Raw genomic sequence first — 20,392 nt, forward strand, 5'->3', positions numbered from 1 at the left:
GCTGAGCTGGTTCGGTTTTATTTGCCATGATAGACAAATAAAACACAACTTATAACTCTCGACTGATAGACGATGGTTTACGACGACTGTATGGTATGGCACTTTGCTGGCGTCGATAAATTTGGGGTCATGTGTATCGAACATTAAAATGACTGTTTCTGAACAACCGTAAAAAAGGTGTCTAGATGGTGAGATTTAACGGAATTGATTTTGACTCGCCTATGTTTACAAACTTTAAATCTATGTCAATGGAAGTTGTCACTTTGAATTCTTATATAATCGACACAGATTTTGTTGAGGTGCAACAACATTGTATGGTATGTTCTCAGTTTTGATACGTGCTGAACTTTAGTAAGATGACTCAATACTGTAACAACGTTTTTACTAATATTACACCAAAAAAAATTAGGCACATCTTTTGACGCCCTCATTCATTACATTAAATGAGCTTAAAAATAACAAAAAATGAGCTACCTACCCATACTGGTACAGCGTTTACTCAAGCGAGAGGCAAGTTTGTGTATAATATACAGTATAATATACGAATCCAAATTTACAGTTGCCAAGGAAAGGAATGTTGGTATGATACTTGCGCCCAGAAAGGTCGCTCCTAGATCGTGATTTTCCTGAGATTAACATTGAAAGGGAAAAAAGGTTCGACAGTGACAGGTTTGGATTCATTGCGGTAGGTAATGTGACCTCAATATCGAAACCGCGATATAATTCCTAATTCATCGCTCTAACTGATTCTAAATATCTCTATTCTTTCCGATGCCCAACAATGAATTGATTACACCATTAGCAAATGTGTTCTGACACAAAAAAACAATCCATTTTTGACGTAGAACTACGTTTTTCATTAAGGGTGCCAAATCAGAAAACAGGTCACGTTTTTATGAAATAAAGTTATCGTTAATAACTATTTTTGCCGCGAACGAATTTTGGCGATTTATACACCAAACGAATCGGAAATTCCCTAAGATTTTTTCGATATGCTATACATTACAATCCCATAGTCTGTATATGGCTTAAATTGATGAAAATTGGAAGCATTTCCATGTTGTCATACATTTGTTCTGTCCATTTGTGTGCTTTCCCGAACAGAGCTGTCAATAACGAGCAACTTATCGACGAGCAACGAAGAGGAAATCGTAAGATGTGAAGTCTCCGTGAACAAAGGAAAAGAAGAAGAAGGAAGGGAAATATTTGCCTAGTGTATAAACAGTGGATCTCGCTGAGGCAAACTTTCATTCTTCGTGAGCTCGACGGCGAGGGATGGAATGCCTTTCTCAAGGCAATGGGGGTGGCGGAGTAATATGATGGATAAAGTAAAGTTTTCCAAGGGCCTTTTTGAAGGTTAAAGACGAGTGAACTGAAGAAGTTTCAAGTTCATCGCACGTCTTCGTTTCGGATTAAGTCGTGGGTATTAGTAATAAATCTCTGCTGAGACAAATATTCAGCCCTTTTCCAAGCAGTTAACATTAGAGATAGAGTTTATTTCGTTGATTTAACCCTCTACCGCCCGAGTTTTCTATTCATCTAAAAAACCTACTCCACTTTTATCTCGAATTACTGACTTTCAACATAAAATACTAATAGCAGAAAGCTGCCAGCATAAAAACAATGTGTATGTGTGATAGTTGAAAATATTCTAAAGAAGTTCCAGTGAAAGTGAACATTAAAAATAATGTTTGAATAATTTGAAAAGAGAATCCACGAAGCCCGTCTAAAAGCGGTCTTGGGCTGTAGAGGGTTAATCACCAAGAAGTAAATGTCGTTCTGGAATTTTGCATGTGATTTGGTTTCGCTTGTCAGTAGCAAAACATTCTCCACTAAGGATGACAGCTGCGCTTATCTCGAGCAAGTATTGTTCTGCGAGCACAAGAATGAATCATCAAACAATTATCGTCAAATGATTCTACAATAATAAAAAAAACATTTCAGGGTGACCAAACTGGTAGAATAGTTATTTCAAAATTTTCGTTACATTATAAAATAATATCCGCAGTTATAAACAAGCGACTTGAATTAAACCACAGCGTAGTTCTACGTCAACAATGCGGTCGTGTCTTGAACAGAACCTCCTATAATTTTTTTTGTATTGGACGTATCTAAAGAGCCAAACTTTAGCAATACAATCAGTGCGAGAAACAATCAAGATTCTCAAAACACATGTAAATACAATAGATTTTCAAAAGAAGATATAACTTGATCCGCTTCTTAACAAACCACAAACACTACGAAAGAAAAAAATATTAACAGCATGGTTGAGGTAGGTTTACGTTACGATATTTGCTGCATGTTCCGCGCTACTCCTTCGTATCATTCTTGTCGGCGGTAATCTCTGCGTTTATGACCAAGATCACCACGTCATCGAGCACGTTGTTTGGTCATTCTAGGTATATCCTGTCACCAGAGCAAGTTTAGAAACCTCTCTTCGGACCCAACAAAAGAAGCCCAATGGGCCGGTGTGTCAAAGTATAGACACTCTCACCACTTCCTTGGCGTCAAATCATAAGCAGAGTGATCGACTGTGAGAGGCATAAAATGAGATCATCGATTCATTCACTTTACGTGACTTTACGATGAAGTGCAGCAATAACTGAATACGGGGATGGATCGAAGGCATACTAGGTTTCATCATTCCATCATTCCGAAGCTTGTTGACTGGTTTGCATGTCAAACTCATGAATCTATGTCTCATCATCGGTAATAAATCGTCTTTTTGGGTCTAATAGTGTTTAAAGTTTTCACACAGATCGCACCGCACTGAACCGTTCTGATTATTAGGAATCACATCCTTTCCGCAGTGGCACGGCTGCTACTTTAGTTGAGTTCTCTTTGGTTTTGGCACCTTTGAGAAATTTTAGTTTAAACACGCCTGAACGCATGTTGTACAGTACAGTAGCATTGAACAATTTGAATATTTTTTTTTTCGTCCATTTAAAAATCTGTCCTTGTACAGAATTTATCGGAGTTTTCAAAACTACCTTTCGATGTGCGATGCGATCATTGTTTCTTGAAGAACTAATCATCGACGACGGAGGGGAAATGTTTCGTTCAACCAAAAATATCTCTGTATTGAAAGGTTCTACAGGAACGTTAGAGTAATCAAATGAAAGCTGGATTTGCTATTGAATTAGTTGGCAAAAAATTGTGTTAGTGTGTTCTTTCATCAAAGTCATACTGTCGAAAAGTTTACAATTTTTAGTATTTATTTGGGTTTTGTTATTTGTTTGGTTATGCACTTCCCGTACATAGTTGCTTTAAACCGAATTTATTGCCCAATGGTAACTGGTAAATTTGGTTATCATATGGTGCAAAAACATCACCATATAGTTACTTTCCAAAGACAAGAGAAACTATCATAGATTTTTCGAACAGTTGGTTGTTAAAGAATTACTAATAGAGCTGAACTGAACTATCTTAAACATGTCACACTGATGGGGAATTGTATTTGTATTGTATTTGTATTGTATTTGTATTGTATTTGTATTGTATTTGTATTGTATTTGTATTGTATTTGTATTGTATTTGTATTGTATTTGTATTGTATTTGTATTGTATTTGTATTGTATTTGTATTGTATTTGTATTGTATTTGTATTGTATTTGTATTGTATTTGTATTGTATTTGTATTGTATTTGTATTGTATTTGTATTGTATTTGTATTGTATTTGTATTGTATTTGTATTGTATTTGTATTGTATTTGTATTGTATTTGTATTGTATTTGTATTGTATTTGTATTGTATTTGTATTGTATTTGTATTGTATTTGTATTGTATTTGTATTGTATTTGTATTGTATTTGTATTGTATTTGTATTGTATTTGTATTGTATTTGTATTGTATTTGTATTGTATTTGTATTGTATTTGTATTGTATTTGTATTGTATTTGTATTGTATTTGTATTGTATTTGTATTGTATTTGTATTGTATTTGTATTGTATTTGTATTGTATTTGTATTGTATTTGTATTGTATTTGTATAGTATTTGTATTGTATTTGTATTGTATTTGTATTGTATTTGTATTGTATTTGTATTGTATTTGTATTGTATTTGTATTGTATTTGTATTGTATTTGTATTGTATTTGTATTGTATTTGTATTGTATTTGTATTGTATTTGTATTGTATTTGTATTGTATTTGTATTGTATTTGTATTGTATTTGTATTGTATTTGTATTGTATTTGTATTGTATTTGTATTGTATTTGTATTGTATTTGTATTGTATTTGTATTGTATTTGTATTGTATTTGTATTGTATTTGTATTGTATTTGTATTGTATTTGTATTGTATTTGTATTGTATTTGTATTGTATTTGTATTGTATTTGTATTGTATTTGTATTGTATTTGTATTGTATTTGTATTGTATTTGTATTGTATTTGTATTGTATTTGTATTGTATTTGTATTGTATTTGTATTGTATTTGTATTGTATTTGTATTGTATTTGTATTGTATTTGTATTGTATTTGTATTGTATTTGTATTGTATTTGTATTGTATTTGTATTGTATTTGTATTGTATTTGTATTGTATTTGTATTGTATTTGTATTGTATTTGTATTGTATTTGTATTGTATTTGTATTGTATTTGTATTGTATTTGTATTGTATTTGTATTGTATTTGTATTGTATTTGTATTGTATTTGTATTGTATTTGTATTGTATTTGTATTGTATTTGTATTGTATTTGTATTGTATTTGTATTGTATTTGTATTGTATTTGTATTGTATTTGTATTGTATTTGTATTGTATTTGTATTGTATTTGTATTGTATTTGTATTGTATTTGTATTGTATTTGTATTGTATTTGTATTGTATTTGTATTGTATTTGTATTGTATTTGTATTGTATTTGTATTGTATTTGTATTGTATTTGTATTGTATTTGTATTGTATTTGTATTGTATTTGTATTGTATTTGTATTGTATTTGTATTGTATTTGTATTGTATTTGTATTGTATTTGTATTGTATTTGTATTGTATTTGTATTGTATTTGTATTGTATTTGTATTGTATTTGTATTGTATTTGTATTGTATTTGTATTGTATTTGTATTGTATTTGTATTGTATTTGTATTGTATTTGTATTGTATTTGTATTGTATTTGTATTGTATTTGTATTGTATTTGTATTGTATTTGTATTGTATTTGTATTGTATTTGTATTGTATTTGTATTGTATTTGTATTGTATTTGTATTGTATTTGTATTGTATTTGTATTGTATTTGTATTGTATTTGTATTGTATTTGTATTGTATTTGTATTGTATTTGTATTGTATTTGTATTGTATTTGTATTGTATTTGTATTGTATTTGTATTGTATTTGTATTGTATTTGTATTGTATTTGTTTTATATACTGGTTAAAAATGGAGGATCTGGCGTAGTGGTAACATCCATGCCTCTCACGCTAAAGGTCACGAGTTCAATTCTCACTCCCGACATTCTTCCAAAAATGGAAGTAAAAGTGACGAACCAGCCAAATGAGTTGAAAGTCACTATAATACAGATAAAAAAAAAACTGGTTAAAAATTCCGCATTTCTGATGGAAAACGAATTCGAGTGAGATAGTCTGATTTCAAAAGAAAAAATAATGATGCGTCTGTGCGTCGACCATGGTTGAGAATTGCCCCGGAAGCTACGACCCTGAACTGTGACAACAGAGTGGACTGAAACAGATTGTTTAGCTATGAACCGAGCGAAATAACCTTTTTATATTGAATATCGAGTTGAAGTTCTTTTCGCGTTCATATGAAGGATAAATACGGTTAGAAGCAACATCATGTTGGAGGCGATTGTGGATAGGCGTTAGCATCCTTACTTCTCATTAAATTAAACAGCTAGAGTGATATTTTGTTTTATTCTAATCAGTGGCGTCTCGTCCACCTGTTCAAAATGTTCATAGGACAGGTAGGCAATCTGAGACATCATAGCCCAATTGCAACATTATAGGCTGTTATCGGGACAGCACTTCGTAAGTATCCAAAACGTATTGAAAATGAGCCGGAATAGTTGGAAGCAAGGTTGGATTCCGTAATCATCCGATAAAAAATGGGAAAACGGTTACAAATTATAATGTTTAGAGTGAACAAAAACTGAATTTGGGATGGGAGAAGATATCGAATGATGAAATAATGCAAATTGTATCCAATTAGTAGTTATTCATTTTCAGAAAATTTCTATGTTAAGTGTATGTAAGTCACTATGTGTGAAAATTACAAAATTATGGAGCTGGCTGATCTAATTTAAAGCTTGAATTAAATAACCACTTTTAAGAATACACACAATCATAATAGTCCAATTTACGTAAACACTCCAATTTGGCTAAACACTCATTACGCCACAATGCCTAACTAATTGATGACATTCACTCACTCATTTCACTTTGTATTACACTATAGACAACCATTCGTTTTCGATTACCTGTCGCTCGCCCCAAATGAGGTGAGAAATTTGTACCAAATCAATAGCGTAACACCATCTGCGGTCGTAACGACCAATCCAAAACCGTCGGGTCATAGGAAATGGGCCACCTGAGTGAACGGAAAAAACACGACCAGTTCCGGCCGGTCATCATATTGCGATCCAGTAAATTGCGCGTATTCCGTATTGCGTACTCTATGACTTGTATAACACCCCCGCGCGTTTGGCACCAGTAACAAACAAGAGTGTTAACGAAGCGACGCTTTCAATGCGACAATCCACCGGGCAAACACAGTGGAAACCATGCTAATGGAACAACACCGCGTTTGTCGTCACGTTGAGAAGATGATGTACTTAATTTTGGCGCTACGGCCGCAAACACAAACAACTTGTGCAGTCAGTCAATTATCACTTTCACGCCAATATTTAGCTATTATTTATGGCCGATGATCACATCTTGCAGCGAAACGACGACTCGTTTTAGTTTACATAAATTAGGTATTAAAATGAATTAAAAGTTATCAGTTTCTCCACCGAGTTCCGTTTGAAATATCAATTTTAAAAATGATATCATCGCATTCGCATAACTTACTCCAGCATTCGCTCTGAAGACTCGTGTACCGTGAAAACAGGAATCTGAATTGCAACCGTGCATTTATCCTACAAATTGACTGGCCTGGAAGTTGGCCAGCAAGAACACCACACATGACAAGACATGCAAGACAGAGAACATATATTTCAATGCATAAAATAATCAGACTTTCTCTTTGTCGATGTTTCAAATTGTATGCAACTTGTGGGCAGAGGGCTGTGCACACCTGTTTTCGCCCGTCTCTGGTCCACCAGCGAGAATTTCACCCCGCATCAAAAGTGTGACGACGCGTGCTTTCGGTACAGGCAGTACGAATAAATCCGGTTCACAACCAGTTCTGCAGCAACGGCGGTGATGGCACTGCGTGGATCTGTTTTTTTTTCTATGTGTCACATATCGTCCCTTTGCCAGATTGGTTCCCCGGACGCATTCCGAAAACGAGGTCGCCCACACAGTCGCGTGCATGCTAAATCGACCGATGCGCGCGGCTTCGGCAAGATATGATTCATTCGTAAATTAAACGAAATAGACCACTTCGAACACAAGGAGACGGACGCACACTCGTGGGTTTCGATAGGAGCGCATGGGTAACATGAATACTGATGAAGTGGAAAAATAATTAAGTCTCCGAAGGAACGAATCGGAATTATGCAGGAGCAATACGAAATAAGTAATGATTGGTTTGGAAAAAATAAACAACGGAGATCCGGTGGATGTTGATAGCAAAATATTCATCCATGGAATCATAACAAGATCATAACACGAAAGGCGTAACATTTCCGAATTCTCGATGAAGTCAAATCGAAGATAAATTCGAGGATGTAAAAAGTGCAAGTGGAACACATATTTCTTTTGACGTAGGACTACGTCTTTGATTTGGCATAAAATTTGGTAAATTGACTTTTTTCCGATGCCAAATGACTTAAAAATGCATAAAACGTCGAGATGTGGTGTCATATCGAAAAAAAAAATTGCCGAAAATCGACCACCTGGCAATCAGAATTTAGAGTGTTTGAGGCACCCCTAAATCATGTCCGATTAAGTTGAAATTTTGCACAGGTCATTATTTGGACCAATAAACAAAATGTTCATGATCGGTTCTTTACATTCGATAATTATTTTTTTTCCATACCTTCATTGCCACTCAGGCTAAGTCCCAGAAGGTCGATTTTCGGGCAAAAACTTTTTTTCGAGATGACACCAGATCTCGACGTTTTATGCATTTTTAAGTCATGTTTCGTCAATTCGGTCTTTAGCATACGTGGTAAAGATGAGCAAACCGTTCACGAACGGTACAAAAGAACTAGTTCGCCAAAAAGATTGAAAAAAGGCCGTTCTTTTTTAAAAACGATAATTCGCCATACGAAATGATTCCGAACGAACTGATTGCGAGCGAACGGTTTGGGAGCGAATGAAGTGCAGCTGAACTAGAATATAATATATAGATAAATGAATGTGGAGAGCAGATTGCGCTGGACGGAACGGATGAATGTAACGAGAACGCTCGGAGAATTTTTAGTTTTCTCCAACAACCCAGCAAACATAAAATCGTGTAACTAGCGTATATACAGCATAATATATTCCATATTTTGGATGGTGTATGATGTGCTTAACTGGCGTATACATGCAAAAGTGGTGGTGATATACATACATGACAATTGCTTGCGAATTATATTATTAAGTTTTTTTTTTTTTTAAGTTTTACAAGAGGAGGCGATCTGGCGTAGTGGTAACATCCATGCCTCTCACGCTAAAGGTCACGAGTTCAATTCTCACTCCCGACATTCTTCCCAAAATGGAAGTAAAAGTGACGAACCAGCCAAATGAGTTGAAAATCACTATAATACAGATAAAACAAAAAAAAAAAAAAAAAAAAAGTTTTACAACATATGGCGTAACTTGATTATCATTCTAGTGAATCAAATTTCCAGACATTCGTTGGAAAGCTACTGTTATTACGCATCTTTTTCAGTATATGTCAAAAAGTTGAAGCGTAAACAACAAAGTTTTTTTGCCACTTCGAATATGTCGACTTTCGTACCAACGAGAGTGTTTTTGCGGGGAGTTATATGAAGAAAAAAGCTGCGGAAAGTCATCGCATTTCGGTGGAAGCTTATGGTGACCATGCCCCAACTGAGCGAACGTGTCAGACGTGGTTTGCACGGTTTAAAAGTGGTAATTTTGACTTGGAAGACTAAGAACATTCCGAACCGCCAAAAAAGTTTGAAGATGAAGAATTGAAGGCCTTACTCTATCAAACGCAACGAGAACTTGCAGATACACTTGGAGTAGCTCAGCAAACCATATCCGATCGTTTAAAAGCAATCGGAATGATCCGAAGGATAGGACATTGGGTTCCGTATGAATTGAAGCCACCAGACGTCGAAAGCCATTTTTTTCACGTGCGAACAACTGCTCCAACGGCATAAAAGAAAGATTTTTTTGTATCGAATCGTTACGGGCTGTGGGTCTATGACCACCGGCCGATTATTTCCGCAAAGGGATCCGTGAATTTCCAGAAAGATGGGAAAAAGTTGTGACTATCGAAGAGCAATAGGATATTAAATTTGTAACCATGTTTGCAGAATAAAGCATTAATTTTTGGAGAAAAAAAAACGAAGAAACTTATCGGTACTCCTATTATATACGACAAACACATGCGCTAGTACGACTATTGTCATACGAGTATACAATTTACTACAAGGAAGAAAAAAATGTAGGGGTTTGTATCTAAAACACGACAGCTTTGGACGTAGGACTACGTATTCGAAAACGAAGTTTTATATTATTTGCTTGTTCATCATTTCGGATATTATTCATATGATTCATACGTACAGAATATGAATAAATTAAAAGCTTCGCGCAACGAAAACAAGCAACATACACTATAATCATTTTGCACTCTTCTCAAAATAAACACTCTTGAATTATTGGCCTCGAAGAGACGATTGCTTGATGAGGTTCAGTTGCAGTTGAATTGCATTGCAAACTAAATCACACATAGCATTTCAGCAGAAAAATAATTTTCATTGTGAGCCGGCGATGATATCCCAGCTTGATTCGCATATGGCGAAAAACATTATCATTAGGCCTTTTCCACGGCTCGGCCCGATGTGTTGATTTCAATGCCATATCCACAGCGAGTGAAATATCCACTCGTCTCCGCAGCTCGAGAGAAAACGAAGATGGCACAAAATGGGCTGAATGAGAAAGACAATTCATTCTTGCCCGATGCTCGCTGGCAACGATATCGCTTCGATGGCCACCAAACGGGAAGTGAAAGTTCTTCTTCTTCTTCTAAGATGTAAAGAGGCCTAAAACTTTTTCAGTTCATTCGTCTCTAGCATTGAGAAGGGCCCCTCGTGAAGAATAGAAAATTCTACCTCAAACTCCTTCCTAACCTGCCTTGAGAAAGATACTTTATTTTCGTTCGACGCTCGTCAGCAAACCCTGTCTGCTTTCGAGATCACCAATCGAATCTCTGTTAAATTTTTCAATGTTTATATCGCAATATGTATACGCTAGCGACAGCGTACTTTCTATGCAAGGGTGAAGTTAGCGTCGCAAATATTCTTTAGTCCCCTTCGATGTTTCTATTCTCGCGGCTACATAAGTTGCCCGTTATTGACAGCACGGTTAGGAAAGCACACAAATGGACAAAACAAATGTATGGTAAAATGAAAATGCATCTAGTTTTCATCAATTTAAACACTTTACACACAAGGTGATTGTAATTTATAACATTCCAAACAAATCTTAGAGAATTTTCGATTCGATTGGTATGCAAATCGTTAAAATCCGTTCACAGCAAGTATAGTTATTAACGTTAGCTTTATTTCATAAAAACGTGACCTGTTTTCTGATTTGGCACCCTTAATAAAAAACGTAGTCCTACGTCAAAAAAAAAACGAATGGTGGAGAATTTTTTTTTATTAGGGTGCCCATTTCCGTTTTAGGGTGGTAAAGAAATGCTTTTCCACTTTTTCCCAAAAATGACTTTTTTCAATTCGTAACTTCTGAACCACTAACCCGATTTAGATGATCGACATATCAAAATGAAGCCAATAAGCCTTTTATTAAAAAAAATAAACTTGCAAAAAGAAAAAAGGATTTTATTTTCGTAATTATTGATTGTCGTGGTTTTTCTATTTGGACTAGTGGACGCTATATTTTTTTAATATTTTTTCTTGAAAGCTGAGGTTTTGTTACATAACATATCCAAAAATCAGAGAGACTTTACTTTTGTTCTTTAGTTATGATTTTTTGAAGTTTACCGATGGTTCAAAAAAATAATTTCCCCCATTTTTCCACCACGAAAATTTATAACTTTGGAATCAATGGACCGAATCATATGATTGACATATCAAATTAACCTTTAACGAACGAGCTCATTTTTCTAGAACGATGACCAATTGGTCGACGGATTTTTAAGAAATTAAGTGCTTTATTTCCATAGCGAGAAAAGGCAAACCCGTGAGACATCTCAATGCGAACCCAACAGCTTTCAGGTTGAACCTCGTTGCGATACTAGGTTGAAACTGAGTGAAGAAAAAAACATTTGACAGCAGTTAGGTTGGAACTGGGGTTGAAATGAAACAAAAACGAATTCGCTCTATGTATTTGCACTGAATGCTATGGCGGCATTCAATTTCTTTAGAATATTTGCAATGTCGCGAGTATGGCGGCTAAGGTTTAAAGGCTGTGAGATAGTCTTTATTTATAGTGTTTCCTTTCGATAGATAGATCTCTGATTTGTGGATATGTTATGAAAAAAAAACCTCAGCTTTCAGAAAATATTTTATAATATAGCGCCCTCTATATTTAGCCGAGTAAACTATAAATAAAACAAATACAATCAATAGTAACGAAGACAAAATTCATTATTTTTGCAAGTTTAATTTTTTTTTAAATTAGACTATCGTTAAAAAAACTTTTTCCCTGTAACAGTGACCTTCTTCCGATGTATGGGAGACTTGTTGGTAGTTGTATAGACTATTCATATAATTTTCGTTCTGAATTAAAAAGAAAATGAGAAAAAGAAGAATTCTAAACGAAAATTATATGAATAGCCCATACAACAATCAACAAGTCTCCTATACACTGTTACTTTTTTTTAAGAAATAAAGAAAAACGTTTTTGAGAATAATTAATTTCAATTTTTAAAATATTTTTTTTCACTAAAATTTAAAAATGGCATTTTTTATGAAAATTTAAACAACTTCCTGCTTTTCATTATTTGACCAAATTTTTGTTGGTGTTATAGTTTTTGAATTAAAAATTTTTGTAAAAAAAAAGAAAAAAATTGCCCCTCTTCAAAAAGTAGTACAAACTTTAATTTGATAGGTTGATCATCTAAATCGGTTGAGTAGTTCAAAAGTTATAAATTATAAAGAATTGAAAAAATTTTTGGGAAAAAGGGAAAAAAGTTGATTTTTTGGACCAACCTAAAATCTAAGACAAGACATGACAACTGGCTTCTAACTTTTTTTCCTCGTTCAAGCGCGAACAACAGAGATGCCGAACCTCTTGAGATGTCAAGTTTCCAAATGAGATAAAGTTTCTGAGGACTATATTCCTACTTCCGTAAAATATGTTTTCGTATCTTATATTGATGAATAGTTTCATTTGGTTATATTTTTCTGTTATGTTTTGCCATGAAAATTAGTTTAAGAGTACCATGATTACATTATGCAGAAGTGTATTTTTAAATATTTTCGGCAATCCTCTAGAATTGACCAGTCAGCAGCTGGTCCGAAAACTGAACCGTAAATGAACCCTTATTTTCTGATCTTATCTTAGTCTAAAATAGAAATAAAAATAGTAAAAAAAATAATAAAAATTATATTTAAAAAATATAAAAAAATTATAATAAAAAATACGTGGCCTAATATTTTGTGATAAAGAACAAACTGAGAACCACTATATCAGTTTGGCATGGAATGGCTGATATATCAAAAAACCGATGTTTGTTACACCGAATTGAGACTTAATTTGTAGTGATAAATGAAATCGAGGTTTAAGAATTTTATACGATTTTAGATGTACACAATGTATCCTTTAATCGACACTATACATGATTTTAATTCGAGCACACTTTATATGTGACTTAGAATATGACAAGTTATGCGATCTAATGTTTGCTGGGGATATTATCATTCACAAGCAAAATGCCAAAATGCTTATTTTGCAATTAAATTAGATTTTCGGCAATTGACAATGTTCAATTGAATGCATTGTTTTCAATCATGTAAAATATTTATATATTTTCTGTTTATCAAAAAAATACCCGGAATAAAAGCTGAGACGATTCATTAATTCGGTAAACAAAAAAATTGCTTGTTACCGTGATATCCATTACCGGATTATTTGTGAAAATTGGAAGATGTCGTTACGGGACAAACTATTATTAAACATGTAATTTGATGGAACCAATAGGAAATATGATAAATTAGGTTGAATTGTAAATCAAATCATTACAAACAGCATTGTCGGGCGAGAAGCAAATTTTGACATACAATTTGCGACTTTTAAAGAAACACCTTTCATTTTCCAAGTAATTAAAAAAATCCATACATGTTAGGAAACGTCTTACCTAATCTGAGGATATCAATGTCAGGACAATAATAGATGTGAAGCAGCCTATGTTTGTTGGGTTCCAGCCAACATTCAATGTTGTTCTTGATACAGGTATTGATACCGCTGAACGAAAGAGAGAAAGAACAGTTCAAAAGAGCTGGTTCACTTAGGTGAGCGGTTAGCGACTGAGCCGTTCATCAAAGTGAAGTCCATTATCCATCTCAATTCCATGGTCTGGTTTCCCAATTCGTGCTCACGTGTTTTTTTTTGTGACGGACAAGGTAGGTCGATGCATATCAAGTATTATTCTACATTTGTAGATGTTTTATTAGAAAGTTTGTTGTATAATCATATCGTACTTAATGCGTGTTTTCATCATGAAGGATAAACGAAAGAAAAAAGCCGACCGATCGATAATTATTACTGAAGGGACGGAAATATTAATATGGATGTTCATGTACACTTATGAACATCGGATACATGAAAATCAAAAAATGTTGAATTTTTCGCGTTAATTTTGAAATATACATCTAAGTTTTTTTCAACAGTTGACTATTTAAAATAGAAAGTATTAATAATGAATGATTTAGGATTCTTTCTACCGTTACAACTCTTATAACCCGTTTAAGGTTCAGTTTCGTTTCAAAAACAAACGATTTTTCAAGGTCCAGAATCTTTTCTGTTTATAATATTGAATAAGTTGAATTTACGGATTTCTGAACAGCTGCAAAACCAATTCTTCTCAAAGTCCTACGTCAACTTTCCGTCTTTGCCTCTAGGCTCAGACCCTTCAATTTTTTGCGTTCCTTAACATACCTGTACCATAACGTAAACTATTCATATGATCGAACACTTGTTAATCTATTTTTGCTTAACCCCATCCTGTTTACAACATAAACCCAACCACCACCCACTAGGGGAAAAGCGAATTTTCATCTTCCCACAAAGTGAAACGAAAACACGGGCGGTGAAACCAGTCTTCGAAAGAGAATGAAAAATAGGTCAGTGCGCTTCCAGCGCATGCGACGATGACGAAAGGGCAGAAAAATATGTCCGTCACGAGAAGCGCAAGCCAAATTTGAACACATACACCTTGTCTGGTGCTCAACACCTCAACTGAATGTGGCGCGGAATAGGTCGCGAAGGTTCCATATATTTACCTGATTTGTGAGTAGAACTTCTAGTTAGCTAGTTGCTAGTTGTTGCTACGTGCCAGCAGTAACTAATTGCCAAAGGTTACCGCTTCTAATGGCTGCGGCAGCAGCAGCAGCTCAGGAATAAAATTACACGCTTGGTTGTATATCCTCGAGGCTGATTGATCCTCACGATTTGCTAAATTCGTTCTGTGTTTAGTAACTCAGCACGAGCGATCGATACTTTGTGCACACTTTTTGCCTTTTCGATTCTTTGGGCAACAACTGATCACGAACTTTTTTCTGTAAGTTGCACAACAAACACAAAACTCTGTTGATCTTCAGATGCTTCCAAGCGAATGCACAAAACTTCTATGACCAGCCGAAACTGGGCAATTGTGTCTTAAACCAGAACTGCAGCTCACACTTATTCTTTTTTTTGCTCCCTCTTTTCCGTATGTTTTGGGCTCGAGTATTTCGGCGATGCTTTCGCACCTAACGAAATGATCCGTAGGGTTTTCCCTCTGGTTGGGGTTGCGCACGATGTCAAAAAGACGGCTTACGTTGCGGCGGCAGTTTGAGCAAACCAAATTTGCTTGCTAACAGGTTGCTGTCCGGAATGAAACTGCTTAGCCGCCAGTGTGACTCGCGTTGAAAAGCCGGCACTTGAGATCGGCGCGCGAAAGCTTACCTCGGAGGCGTCGTAGTGGACCGTGGAGTAACAACGACATAACAACGGCTTAGCTGCGATGCTGGCTGGCTGTGTGTGTGTGTGTGTATTAGTATTTAAACGCATGTTTTGTTTTGATTCGGATGTTCGCAGATACGAGTGTTTTGAGTAGAGGTGTAGTATCGTGCCCACCGTTGTATAGCGGTCGGGAGCTTTCGGTACGTTGCGAGGGTGGTATTCAACGGTGAAAATACAAACAAAACAATTTGAATGGACATTTTCTTCTTCTTAGCACCAACGCTCCCACAGAAACTTTCTATGCCAAATTACACCCCCTGATTATACGGGAAAATTCAAGTTCCAGAATACGCGTATACCGGTGCAAGTTGGGACAACTTTGTCCGCGGAAAACCTCCACGGCCTGATCGGGCATCGAACCCGAAGCCTCCTTCACGACCTATGTGATGCTAACCACTCGACCATGGGAGCCTTCCCCAAGAAATATGTGTAAAAGATAAACCCTGAATGATAACCATGACGACTTATCAAATTTATCGGTTTACTCGATCGGTTATTGTTTTTTTCAAGCACACGGCGAAAACAGACAGACCGAAATCGGTAATCGAATCTTGTAAACTACGTCTCAGCGGTTCAGTGAAATATCTAGGTGTTATCTTAGATGCCAAACTAAACTGGAACGCGCACTTAGTTTCAATAATCAGCAAGGCCAACTCAGCCCTATGGGCATGCCCTAAAATGATAGGAAGAACATGGGGCCTTAAACCAAAAATGGTTATGTGGATCTACACTGCAATTGTGCGGCCTAGGATAACATATGCCTCACTTGTATGGTGGCCAAAGACTAAGGAGATTGTAGAGGCTAAAAAAAAGCGCTCTGAAGCTTGAAGGATGGAAAAAATACTTGACGGAACCTAGGACCAATTATAACATTCCATACAGAGTGATCGAACATTCTCGCTCAGTATGGGATGGAGGTGGCCCCAACGTTCGTAATGGTTCAATCATGTTCTACACTGATGGGTCGAAAATGGGAATCAGGTGCCAAAGTGTACAACAAAAATCTCTGTGGCTATGGGAAACTGGCCAACAGTTTTTCAGGCAGAAATAACTGCAATAATAGAATGTTTAAATGTCTGCCTCAAAAGAAAATATAGACATGCTAACATCTGTATATTCTCAGACAGTCAAGCGGCATTTAAAGCTCTAAATGCTTTTGAACGCCCTTCAAAAATTGTCTGGGAATGCATTTCCCTTTTACGGCAATTAAGTTCGGTACAATTGTACTGGATTCCTGGCCATTGCGGTATAGAGGGCAACGAGCGAGCAGATGAACTTGCCAAGAACGGCTCAAACTCACCATTCACTGGTCCAGAACCATTCTGTGAACTTTCTGACTGTGTGTTGAAAAGTGAGCGGAATAAATGGGAAGACCGGGAAGTGATAGCCAATTGGATGGCTGCAAAACTTAAACAGGCAAAAAAATTTATTACGCCGAGTATTAAAATTACTCAACAGCTGCTAAGCCTTAGTAAGAAAGACCTCAGCACATTCACTGGTCTTGTAACAGGACACTGCCCGAGTAAATACCATCTTAAAAATATAGGTTTAGCACAAGATGATATTTGTCGCTTTTGTAATGCCGAAAGCGAAACCTCGGAACATTTGCTCTGTAACTGCGGAGCTCTAACTAGACGCAGACTTCAACTCCTTGATAAAGCTATTCTGGAGCCCAAGGAAATTTGGTCTGCGTCGCCGATGAGGATTATAATTTTTATCAAACAGATTATTCCTGATTGGCACCTATCTCGCTATAGCTTTCAGTCTACTCCTTCATCAATAAGTAGTAAGAATAAGTAAGTAGCTTGAAGTGTAGTATAAAAAAGGGTATACCACAATAGTTAAAAATAATGGACGCATTGGGTCACACCCAACAGGGGAAAACAAACTACGTCTCTGTTCAGCTGATAAGAGAGAAGTGAAAATTTCTCGAATGTGTTTGAGACTTTCAATATTTGCAAATTTTTGATGGCGTTACCAGATCTTATAACACTATGAGCTAACTCAAAATTTAGTGTATATAATTTTACCAAGGTGTATTAGTGTCATGTTCTAAATGAATTTCATCCAACCAGCTGTCGATGAATAATCGACAACGTCGTTATTAAATTATCGAGCAAGACCATACGCATTTTTCAATAGCCAGAGAATTATCTATTTTGACATAAATATATGCTTTTTGAGCTTTTAGAAGTCAAACTGTTGCCGCCACTTCCTCTGTTGAGCGCTCGAAGATGTGAGCCACGCGACTTGTTGAAGCCATAATTTGTCCTTTGACGGAGAAGTGCCCAAAACAAGAGGCTTCGGAAACTTCGTGGTGGAACATTTAAAGAAATTTGTTTGCACCACGTAAACTCCATAAACTAATCGGGAGATCCCATGTATTTCATTTTGTTGAAGACAAGGATACGCGGATCAGTGTCGAATGTCTTCGCAAAACCAAAGTACAGTGAATCTACTCACCGTCTGGAACTCTGACCACGAGACAGAGCGTCAACACTGTACATCGGGTTAGATATAGTACATAGTGTTTCATGAAACCATGCTGGCTACTGTAAATAATCTTAGATGATACGTTGTACAATATCTCGTGAACCTTCTCGAAGAGTTTTGTTAGCCAAATCAGTAATGAGATGTCACGAAATTTGTGACACCAAAATTTGAAATATCTCGATAATGGATGCTTTCAAGCAAATTTATTACTATGAGATTTATGAGTTCAAATGATCACTAGAATCATATTAAATAATCAGAATATATATTCGTTCTAGAAATGATTCAAATACTATGAGCTGACATATAAGAAAAAAAATTCAGAGATTTCATTAACCTAGAATTATGATCGGCATTGACTTATATATTTTTAGTTCTTTGTAACTCTTTTTTAACAAGTTCACTTCCGAGCTACGATTTTTACATGAAAGTTAATACTACAAAGCATACGCCCTTTCCAAAAATTACTCTTGAGTAAAAAAAATCTGATCACTCGTGAAAAATACACTGGTATAGTAATTGAATGCGCTAAGAATATATAATTGTGATACGTTCTTTTCCATGAAAATATTCTTTCAAAATATAGTTGTACCAAAGAATTACACTAAATGCAGGGACTAACAATTCACTACACATTTCAAGCTATCTGCTTATTGACTGATTTTATCATAATGGACATAATGGAAACGTGATATATTCGAAAAAGTTATTTTATAATAGAAAATCGGGTTTTTCTTCCAACATGAACAGTTTTAACACTATTTTCAGTGCGATATGTGAAACTTACATTTATTACATGATTCATCACATGAGCTGTAATACATCATATCATAACAAAATACAACATCACATATAGTAATTATTGTTGAAACACATTTCTTATAACAATTTATTTTATTTTCCTTAAAAACAATATACTACCTTGATCAAAAGGTTCCCGGAATCTCCACCGTGTGGCTCTCTCAGTTACCCATTTTTTCAATTTTTGTTTGTAGGTTCTCACATCTATCATTGACATTCTATAAAATTTGTAGTGTGATAGTTTTACATTTCTAAAAGTTACGCTGTATTGAGCACATCTGCTATTGTGCGTGCTTCGATTTTGTACGATTTGCAAATTTGCAAAATCAATTGTTATTCGTGAACATTTGGCTAAAACCGAAACGAATACCATTCAGCAAACACCGAATTCACTTGATTTGGCTCCCTGCGACTTTTTTTCTATTCCAACGACTCAAGAAACCACGTTTCGGCACCCGAGATGAGATAATGGAAAAATCGAAGATGGCTCTGATGGCCATACCGCAAATCTATATATATATATAGACAATATCACTATTGATGTATAGAAGTCTTATTGATGTATACTTCATTTCCTGAATAAATTCCGAGATATATATATATATATATATATATATATATATATATATATATATATATATATATATATATATATATATATATATATATATATATATATATATATATATATATATATATATATATATATATATATATATATATATATATATATATATATATATATATATATATATATATATATATATATATATATATATATATATATATATATATATATATATATATATATATATATAAATGGATTTCTGTCTGTCTGTCTGTCTGATTCTTATGGACCCGGAAACTACTGAACCGATCACCATGAAAATTAGTATGTAGGGGTTTTTGGGGCCGGGGAAGGTTTTCGTGATAGTTTGAGACCCCTCCCCCTCTCTGAGGGGGGGCTGCCATACAAATTAAACACAAATTTCTACATTACTCGGGAATTAATCAGGCAAATGAAACGAAATTTCGCATATGGAGGTTTTAGGGTGTAATAAATAATTCTATGATGGTTAGACACTCCACCCTCCTCTCTAAGGGGGGAAAGGGGAGAAATTTGCAAATGGTTGAAAAATCTTGAACGAGAATTATGTCTGAAAATAATCTGAGTTTTGTTAGAAATACTAGGAATTTTATAGTAAAAGATAAATTCAACGGGGTCGATTAGAAGATAAATGAACAGTTCTGCGATTGGACCCATGAACATGCTCATTGTAGGAAATCGTGGATGTTTGAAGGTATTGATAACAAAACACACATTTTGGGTGGGAAGTTTGCCGAGTCAGCTAGTCGAATATATTAAATGTTTCAAGGATTGGATCAAGCACTGCCATAAGTGCGTTGCGGTCGATGGGTAGTACTTTGAAGCAGACAATATCACTATTGATGTATAAAAGTCTTATTGATGTATACTTCATTTCCTGAATAAATTCCGAGATCTATTTGATCAAGGTAGTATGAGCTATAATAAAGGCGATTCGTTCTGCCCATTCAATCGTATAGCTCAAATTGCCTACTATCGCTCTAGGAGAATTGTCTTCTGTTGATGT

At 35.1% G+C, this 20,392-nt stretch overlaps 1 protein-coding gene across 15 annotated transcripts in view; it reads right to left on the reverse strand.

The window, feature by feature from the left end:
• Window positions 1-20,392, reverse strand: part of LOC129775310 (restin homolog) — a 253,909-nt gene that overhangs the window by 184,078 nt on the left and 49,439 nt on the right. The window contains exon 1 of one of the 15 annotated variants that reach the window (XM_055779906.1): window positions 14,765-15,381. The exons of 13 other annotated variants lie outside the window; for them this stretch is intronic. The gene's annotated coding sequence lies outside the window, so the exon portion shown is untranslated. Of the gene's footprint in view, window positions 1-14,764; window positions 15,382-20,392 lie in introns of those variants that run through there. One more of the 15 variants, XM_055779905.1, reaches the window with a different exon arrangement.

The sequence above is a fragment of the Toxorhynchites rutilus genome, chromosome 3 (assembly GCF_029784135.1).
Source record: "Toxorhynchites rutilus septentrionalis strain SRP chromosome 3, ASM2978413v1, whole genome shotgun sequence".
NCBI classification, from domain to species: Eukaryota; Metazoa; Arthropoda; class Insecta; order Diptera; family Culicidae; genus Toxorhynchites; species Toxorhynchites rutilus.